Source organism: Nesoenas mayeri (assembly GCF_963082525.1).
Source record: "Nesoenas mayeri genome assembly, chromosome: 16".
Lineage (NCBI taxonomy): Eukaryota > Metazoa > Chordata > Aves > Columbiformes > Columbidae > Nesoenas > Nesoenas mayeri.
This window is the reverse complement of record NC_137562.1, coordinates 4,820,318-4,830,437: the sequence shown is the minus strand read 5'-3', so window position 1 is coordinate 4,830,437 and position 10,120 is coordinate 4,820,318.

The window sequence follows — 10,120 nt, the reverse complement described above, 5'->3', positions numbered from 1 at the left end:
CCCCTGTACTTCAGATACATGGTAAGACTATGGTATGTCTTGAAATTATGAAGAAGCAACACTCATTTTCTCTTACAAAGATCTAGTATTGAATCACAAAACAGTTTCTTCTTCCCCTTTGTGAAAGAGAAAAATATGCGAGTGCGTTACTGAGCAGATTTCTCTGTTCATTTGCACACACTTAAGAAAAGTGCGTTTAATTAGGATTAGCAAGTCTCTAAATTGCAGATGGTTCTCAGGGGAAAAAATAGTTATGAGTGCATTCATGACATTAAAATCAGTACATTTAATTCAATTTCATCTTAATATTAATTTGTAACATCTAAAGTAGTAGTTCCTACAGAAGATATTCATGTGATTTAGGATTACTGGAGAAAATGAGATCTGGCATTTCCAAACATGCCGCAGCATGATTACCATGTGTAGCTGTGCAGATTGAGTAACCATGTGCTAATTGCGAGAGTGCCCATTTTCCCATGAATTGTTGTCTGTAACAAGGGTCAGCTATATGAGACACAGTTTTATTTAGTGTGGAGTTCATTATTGATAGATACTGGGTCCAGTAGTGGCTCATACGTGAAATATTGCCAAAATCAGTAGCTGTTTGTAGATGAGACAGCAGCCTGCTCAGAACAAGAAATTCTCTCTTTTTGAACCCTTGTTGCTGTGTCGGCCCCTGTTCTGAGCCCGGATCTGTAAGTGTGTCACCTCTTCTGGAAAGCATTAAATTTGAAGGTGCGGTACCTTCCCAGGTCATCGATTCTTGATTTTCTTATTGGCTCTGGTTGAGCTGAGCCTGACCTGCTTAGGGCAGATACAGCAGCTTCGTGTTGCTTCTGTGTACGTTCATATGAATGCAAAGTAACGTACTTCGCTCTGGTCTTTCTGCAGAAGCTCGGAATCGGGGAACTCTGGATTTCGGTGGTGCTGCTCCCTTTTCAGAAGTTTCCTCTCTTTGTTTCCACGGAGGTCAACCGTGGCTCCCTACGTGCAGAATACCACTGCTGTCGGCTTCCAGGCTGAGCCGGAGGAGTTCATCTGTTCTGGTTTTTAAGACTTCACAAGAGCCTCAGCTTCTGTAAGGGAGGGAAAGGCTGTTTGTTCCCTCCGCTGCTAGAAAGTCACGACTGCTCCACTTGACGGTGGAAGCTCCCGGGTGGACAACAGGGTGGCTCCAGCAGCTCTGCGACCAGGAGATGTTGTGGAAAAGGCACTAGAGCATCATTGCGTTCCCTCCTGGTGAGAGCTGCCGTGTGTTCGGCATTAGGTGGCGATGCGAGCCCAGGAGAGGGCCGGGAACCCGCGCTGCAGGAGCTGCGTCTGACGGGCAAGTTTGCTTTAGATTCCTAAATTAATTAGCCATTGCATAAAGCAGATAAAAATAAAACACAGAGCGGCCCCAGAATAAAGCATACATGCAGATGTCGGTCTCTTTAAATAATCTATGTAGCAGAAATCACAGCATAACCAGGAAACTTCACCGACGAGTGAGATGAACCACAGGAAATCTGTAGATACAGAAACGTTATCTCCGATTTTCTCTTCTCACCCTATCAATATTTGCTGAAATATGTTGCTATAGAGCAGATTTAGTGTGCAGTTTAGCTGCTGGCTACCATTATTTTTGACTGCTCAAGATTTTCTGATTAATTAAATGATGCATTTTACAATGTGGCGCACATCACTGAGACAGGCACTTCTCTGTGTGAAATCTTAGGTACGAAACTATTTGCATGAGCAAATCTGGCCTAATAAATAATTACGGAAAGCTTTGGCATTTAAAATTCATTTTACACATATGAAATGTTTTCATTAATCCTCTATGAAAGTCATGACCTAATTACTGATTTTTCATCCTGTTGAATAATTACTGGCAAGGAGCCTTCCCGCAATTTCATCCCTGCATCCTCGGTGCGGTTTGCTGGAACAAGGGGGACCTGTGTGAAGGGAGGAAACAACAAGCGTCTGCTCTTCTGAAAATTCGGGAAAATCAGGTAATCGCTTTCACTTAAAGAAAAAACATCCCTCTTCTCTTCAGTTAAAAAAAGAGTAGTTCACATTTTGTCATGTTATTTCAGTTTAGGGTATTTCTGAATTTTTAATACATGTATAGGTTCAAAAATCTAATTAAACATTGCTAAATAAAGTCATTCTGAGCAAACCAAATGAAATTTTAATGTCAAAGTTAAGCATAAGTTGTTCAGGAAAAGAAAAGGTCAGAACAACTGAGTGAAATTAGAATTAATTCAGAAATATGTTTTCACCAAACTTGCATTTTTTCCTCCTCTGTTCTTCCAAAAGCTCCAGAAACTCCCCAGCACAAGGTATTTAGTGCATCTGCTTGCAGGTTTCTGCTCTCAGTTACACGAGCGCTTCAGTTCTCTTTATTGCCCAGACAACATATTTTCCAGGACTAATTTTTTTGGCAAACTTTAGTGCAAATAAAACTTAAACACCTTCCCAGCGACAGTGTCGTGCGGTCGCTCCGTGTGTTCCAGAAAGTCGGATAAGGGTGAGATTTGGCACTTCTTAATTCCTGTTTCTCTTTGATTTACCTTCAGCATTATATGTGGGTTTGTATTTCTTCTCCTCCTCCCTCTGCAACAGTTACTGGAGGGTAAAAGGTAATTGAACTCCACGTTTCTATTCAAATTTGGTCTTGTAAAAGTCTCATTATAGCAGAACCTAAATCTGGGCCTTTGACATTTTGACAGAATCTGTTTTCAGGTTGAAAAATTTCTTTCCCAATAAGAATTTTGGTTGTTTTCCTGTTTGACTCCAAAAGCCTGAGCTGATCATCTTTAAAGCATTAGCACAATTGCTTACAGATTGACTTTTTATACAAAAAATGTGATTTCCCCCTTCTCTAACCTTGCATTATTGCTCTTTTCCTAAACTCAGGGGCTTCTCATTTTGTTAATTTAACCTGAGCGTATGCTGGAATGAGTTTATCCAGAGCTATTGACATGTTGTTAGTTTGGGAAAACAAGCAAATGGGATTAGCAGTGCGCTGCTGAGCGTCACAGGCAGGGCCCCGCTCAGTCCTGGGGTACACGTGGCCTCAGTTGTGCTGTGTCTTTGGTGCGGTCGGTTGTTTTCTAGGAGGCTGAGGGGAGATCATCTCTCGCTCTTCAAACACCTGAAAGGAGGTTGGGGCACGGAGGGTGTTGGTTTCTTCTCCTGCATAGCAAGGGGTAGGATGGGAGGAAATGGTCACAAGTTGCACTGGGGGGGTTCAGAGGGGATGTTAGGAAAAAATGTATTCGCGGAAAGGGTTGTGAAGCGCTGGAACAGGCGGCCCTGGGAAGTGATGGAGTCACCATACCTGGAGGGGTTTAAAAGATGCAGAAATGAGGCTCTTAGGGACATGTTTGAGTGCCAGATTTAGGTTATGGCTGAGCTCGATGATCTTAAGGGTCTCTTCCAACAAAAATGGTTCTATGATTCTACCTGCCGTGATAGAAGCCTGGCCCTGTGCACTCCCGGTGACACCAGCACACTCCTGGTGACACCAGCACACTCCCGGTGACACCAACGCACTCCTCGTGACACCAGTACACTCCCGGTGACACCAGCACACTCTCAGTGACACAAGCACACTCCTGGTGACACCAACGCACTCCCAGTGACACCAGCACACCCCTGGTGACACCAGCACACTCCTGGTGACACCAGCGCACTCCTCATGACACCAGCACGCTCCCACTGACACCAGCACACCCCTGGTGACACCAGCATGCTCTCACTGACACCAGCGCACCCCTGGTGACACCAGCACACCCCTGGTGACACCAGCACACTCCTGCTCTCCATGTGAGCTGATGGATGGAGGAGAATGGGGCTCCCAGCTCATTGCCTGGCAGCTGGGCTGTCTGTGCTGCATCCTGGGAGGGTCTCCATCATCATCATCCTCAGGACCCTGACTCCTTCCCGTGAGCAAGGAAAGATCTTCTCAGTAGTGAGGAGCAACTTAATACAGCCTGAACTTTTGTACCCTGTTTCGGATTGTTTTTCTTGTGATATTTGTTAGTTCTCTTTCTGTGAGGACAGCCTGAGCTCTGGAGCCCACTTAAAAGCTCGGTTTGCTCCAGATTTGCCTGTGAGCTGGGGCTGAGGAGTCGGTGTGAGCCAGGAACAGATGCTGAGGGTATGTAGGGTTGCCTTTTGTTCCTCTAAACTTTTGTTTTCCTGGCCATAAATCTGCCTAATAAACTGCCCTGAGCAACATAAACTTCTGAAGCGGCTGTGCCAGCTGGCTCGGGACCTCGGGGCGCTGGAACTGCTGGGGAAGCGCAGTGTGTGCCCGAGCGTGTGCGATGGCCCCACAGAGACATGTCCCCAGCCTGGGTACCCCCTCGCCCGCGGAGGGGACCGGCACTAAGAATGGAGCTGTGTGTGAAGGATGCCCAGCTTGGGTGGCGCTTTGTGCTTTTACGTTTCAGAGCGAACTGCGGTTCCTTCCCATTTTGTGGTGTCTCGGAAGGTGGGTCTGACAATCCCATGGCAAACCCAGCCCCTGCTCCCGGGCTCTGCTCTTCTGCCTCCCACACGCTCGGCCGTGTCCCACCTGAAATCCTTTGCACCACGACCTTAGTGCCCTTCTGGAGCGAATCCATCTCTCCTCAGTACCCAGACTTCACTGTCAGACCAGCTATTTAAATTGTAAAACGTTCAGCTAAGGTAGACAGAATTAAATTTATTCCTGAATTGTTGAATAATGTAATGTTCGTGTTGTACATAAAAGAATCACAAACCACCCAGCCTGATTTTCCTATGAAAACATTTAACTTTTATTAAATCAAGACAGTTTTAAGGAGCAGCAAAAAAAAAAAATGAAAGCAGAAACAATTGAACCAGCTTTCAAAGTTGCCCTGTAGCCAAAACATCCATCTGAGAAGCTGAAGGGTTGATTTTATTTGTTTGTTTGTTCTTCTGTTGCAGTGTATCACCAATAATTAAAAAAAAAAAGAGAAAAGATGCAAGTTCAAACCGTTGGAATAAATTAGAGCAGGCTCTGAGCCTGCTGAGAGCTGCCTGCGGCTGGTTCGGCACCTCCAGCGGGACGGGAACGCTGCAGCACGGGCAGGTGCCCCATCCTGCCCAGTCATTAAAATATTGGGGGTCAATACCTGTGCACCTTGCAGGTGAGAGTCCCTTCAGGCCAGGATTTAGCCCCAGACCTATAAAACATGCCTGAACCATTAACTGCTCTTCCCAGGAAGGTGGCAGAGGACCCTGCGTGCTGGAGTTGAGTCAGAAAGGCCAGACAAAGCCCTGGGGAGAGGTCTGTGGGGAGCAAACCTGTATTGGCAGACAGCAAGATAAATTGGATGATCTAATAGTCCTTTTCCATCTCTAAGTTTTATGATTCATTTGTTATTTTAGCCATCTATATATATTTTTTATTTTACCCTAGAGGGGTTTCTTGATATGTGTGCAATAGATTCCTTTAAAAGGAAAAAAAAAATCACTTAAAAAAGCGTTGCAGGATCCAAGGCACCGTCTTGTAAGTGTATTTGCTAACGAACTACTTGATGTGTAGAAGTTGAAGGTGGCTCGTGCAGGTCAGCAGTGGGTGTGGGACAGTCACACCAAGGAGTGAGTGTTGGGGTGAGGAGGGTGTGGAGCCTTTTACCAATTCAGGCTTTGGGTGCTGGGGTGGGCGGCTGGAGATGGGCCCAGCGGTGCTGCTCTGGTGTCTCCTGTGCTCCCTGCCAGGCTGGGGAGACCCCCAGGGGAACTTAGGAAAAGCATGAGCTTTGGAGGAAATCCAAGGAGAAGGGCAATGGTGGGGTGGGGAGACACATCCAGCTCTTCCCTCCCCTCCAGTTGTGCCAGGGGAGGTTCAGATTGGATATTAGAAAAAAATTCTTCACGGAAAGGGCTGTTGGGCATTGGAACAGGCTGCCCAGGGCACTGGTGGAGTCACCGTCCCTGGAGGGGTTTAAAAGATGCTTAGATGAGGTTCTTAGGAACATGGTTTAGTGCTAGAGTGAGGTCATTGGTTGGACTCAAAGATCCTGAGGGTATTTTCCAACTTCTATTCTATTCTGTCCTGTCTTATCCTGTTCCATTCCATTCCACTCCATTCCATTCTTATTCTATTCATCCCATCCCATCCCATCCCATCCCATCCCATCCCATCCCATCCATCATCTTATCCTATCATATCCCATCCCATTCTATTCTATTTGGCAGGCAGCAGCGTGGGGAGGATGCGCGGCCCTCGGCTGCTGTACTGCAGATGGGTCCTGCCACTCGTCATACATTTATCGCGATGAGGAGGAGCGGCGGCAATTAAATACAGCTAACAGGTGATGCTGTACCCATTAATGAGTACAAGTATTGGGGATCTCTGCCATGGAGAGCCTTGACTCCTGGGCAATAAACAACCCATGGGGGCTCCTTGGGGGTGCGCTCCGCACCGGGGTGTGTGACACGGGGACGTGTTGAGCAGAGGCATCTGTCTGGGGTGCAGCCGGGGAGCGGGGTGGTTGGTGTCTCAATCATGGCTGGTTTATGGCTCGCGAGCCTTGAATTTGTGTGACAGCAGCCGGTGCCTCGCTGGAGATTACACCATAAATAACCCTGCACGGCGTGGCCAGGGGAGCCGGACCAGGGGAAGGAGAAGGTCTGTAGAAACAAATGCAGGGTGCTGTAGTCAGATTTGTTTTCTTATTTTAAGTGACTATTATCTAAGGGAAGAGGCTGCTAGGAATGGTTTGCGATTTTCACTGAAACAGGCACATTCCTGTGGTTCTGTGACTCCCACAGCCTCCCCAGGTCAGTCTTTTTCTTTCTCTGCAGAGAAAGAAAGGGGGAAAAAAAATAAAGAATGAAAAGAAAAACCCACACGAAAATCAATCCATCAAATGTCATTACAGATTTATTAAGCCTGATGTAGAAAGACTTTTAACAGTAACATCTTCAGAAAGCATAAAAAGAGCACTTCTGTTCAGTCTTGTGCTTTGAAAATCTAAATATATTTTTATCATATAAATAATTCTTTTCATGTTTTAAGTGCATCTGTTTTTTTTTTTTTTTTTCTTTTCAAATTTCCATTTTACAATTGGCCAAAACTGAAGTCTGCATTGACTGAAATGAAGCCATTTGCAAAGCTAATGATGTTGTGAAGCATGTCTATGGTGAACCGTATCAGCGAGATTTCAGAAAGGTAGTTCAATGAGTGCAGCATTAGAATGAGGGACAGCCTCCAGCAAAACCATAATTGAACACACCCAAGTCCTTAATGTCTGCAGTTGGGTTTCCTGATGCAAATTACGATAACATTTCAGATGTGAGCAGTCGCTTTCCAATAGCTGCAGTGGAAAAAGAGACATTTTATGCCACAAAGGAAAGAATTACCATGTTTAAAAATGTAAATAATATATGTATAGAAACCTTTTTTATGGAAATGAGGCATTCAGGATTATGGGAGCAGTTTGGGCTATTTTTTTTTTCCTTTTTAAACACAACAGATAAAGATGTGTGATCTATTATTCAGGGCTTTAATTACAGTTCTAAAACTGCAGTGATTTTATTAAAAATAAAATCCCTGGGCATAAAAAGTAACGTTTTCTGTGGGAAAGTTGAGGGATTTTTCTTTTACAATGTATTTACCGTGGTAAAAATGCAGAACAAAAAAAAATCATCATTAATAGATTTCAATGCTGCAAAATGATACGCAGAAATACATCTTAAATGCACTGGAATACAGTCATCTTCCTGTAAATCAGAAAAGGCCTTAGATAAATAGGTCTGACCTGATTTAAATTTAATGAGATACATAGTCCTGATTGTTAATAATTGGTTTGGGGGAACCCAAAACAATAAAAGCAGTAATCTCTTCTAGTATAAATTATACGAATTTATTTAGCAATCAACCAAAGGGAGAAAAAAAATGCCATTAACATTATCAGTTTGTTTAGTTGAAGTTAGTTATAATAAGCAAACAATTTGAAGCCAAATTGCCAGTTTGGCTTTGAGAGAGACGGTAAATATTGGGCAGAGGCGCCTCTGCCATGAGGCTTCGGGCCACTAGGTGGTTCTGTCCCCCAGCAGAAAGGGCTGTTCCCATTGTAAGGACCATTCATAATCATCCAAACCAAGTGAAACATGGTTTTGATTAAAACAGCCTGTTGGCTCAATAATCTCAGTAATTTTAAAAACATCCTTAATGTGGAAGAAGACCACTGCAATGTCACAAATGGCCTTGGGGCCCATTATAAACAGCAACAAAATAAATAAGGAGGAGAAATGAGAGGTCATGAAAACAAAATTAAGCTAATGTTTCAAATTTTGACAATTATGAATTGTTCCTCCAAGAAGACATTAAAAAAAAAATATTCAGGCACTATTAGATAAAATACAAAGAGAATAATTGTACATGTATGGGTTTTCCCGTGGGACTACGCATGCTTTAAAAGCAAAACTTGACTTCAATTTCCCCTGTTCCCCCCACCCCCTTCCAGCCGGCGACTGGGCAGCTCTCATGCAAACACAGACTCGCTCCTCGGAGTTCCTCCAAAATCTCCCCCCTCGTTGCATTAGGAACCATTGAAAGACGATGACCAAGAAAAGGAACAAACCAAAATGATGAGCATATTTTTCTATTAAAAAAAAAAAAAAGAATAATAAAAATCCCCCAATATGGACCAAGGTTTTTTTTTTTGTAGGAAACCGAAACGAGCAAATATAACACAATCTGTGTTCGTAACATGGCAATATAGTCAATATATACAAATATGTACAGTATAAAAATGCATCAAAGGCATAACTTTTCATCCGAACAAGCTGCAGTGCACAATGAAGAGCAGCTTGGCCCCCCCTCCACTCTAAGTATACAGGCAATATATTCTATACAGCATGCACTTGTTACAAAATTAGTGCATAAGCACTGAAACATTCTACAGATAAAGTCACCATGAGTCCTCTTGGAAAGGAGTCCCATTTGAGTTGGTAATATATATAAAAAAAGTGTTTAATCTTTCCTTTTTGCAATTTGTAGTATATACATTTTTTTTTAAACAGAAAGGAGCTTTTGATTATTTTTTTAAATTATTATTATTTTTTTTAAACAAAATTCTAGACTTAACGCCACGGGTCACAGGTGTAACCTGAAGATGCTGCCAATAACAAACCTATTACACACCACAAGTGCCAGGGCAGAGCAAAACCGTCAGATTTACTATTATGGCCAACTATGCTCTGTTCTTTAAAATGGGGGTGAATCTCACGATTTGTGCTGACACGTTCGAGATAATAAAAACCGAAACAAATGTAAAACAAAGAAAATAAAATAAAAGGATTAATAAGCGGTGCCTGAGCACTAGACAAAAGGGCACATTGTACCAGAGACACACGACAGTGAAGTACCCTGAGCCAAAGAAGACCTGTTTAGCTTGTCAGCTTTTGCAACCTGTATTGCACATTCCAGCATTTGCTGCGTTATAAAGCCAAAATACTGCATTGTACATCCTGAAGATACCTGCTGCTCCGCTTGGTGCCAGCTGTGCCCAGCTGCTGCTTCAGCCATAGAGTGGGAGCCCGGTTATAAACAGCTCCACACACACACCCGCAGTGTGTGCACAAATATATGAATGTATACAGGGGGTAGGTATCTGTATATGGCTGCATATCCACGTATATCTATCTACCGATAGAGAGATAGATATGCATTTTTTTTTAAATGTTACACAGACCAGTTAGTAATTGAAAGCATTGCTCAAATAAATCTTCCACATTTGAGGCTGTTGTGTGGATGTTTGTTCTGTCACTACAGCCCTTCCCCTGGGGCTGCTGCCCACCCGGGGATGTGGGTTTCAAGGGAAAACATTCTTTGCATTTAATGTAGCTACATTTTTGCAAGACGTTATTTTCATTTTTCTCTTTAAGATATGAATATTTTTCCTGCTAGCTTGTCTAAATCTAATGCAAGAATTTGTTGTCTTAGATCAAAAAAACCTAGTTTGCTCAGCTAGATGATATGAACTCAAGTGGAGATGTACGACCCGCTAGGATTAGTATTTAATCTGTTGTCTCAAACAGGGCTTGTTACAAAGGCCTGAAGACATTTCATGAGCTGAGAGTGATGATGAACTGGAAGTTTATAACTCTGCAG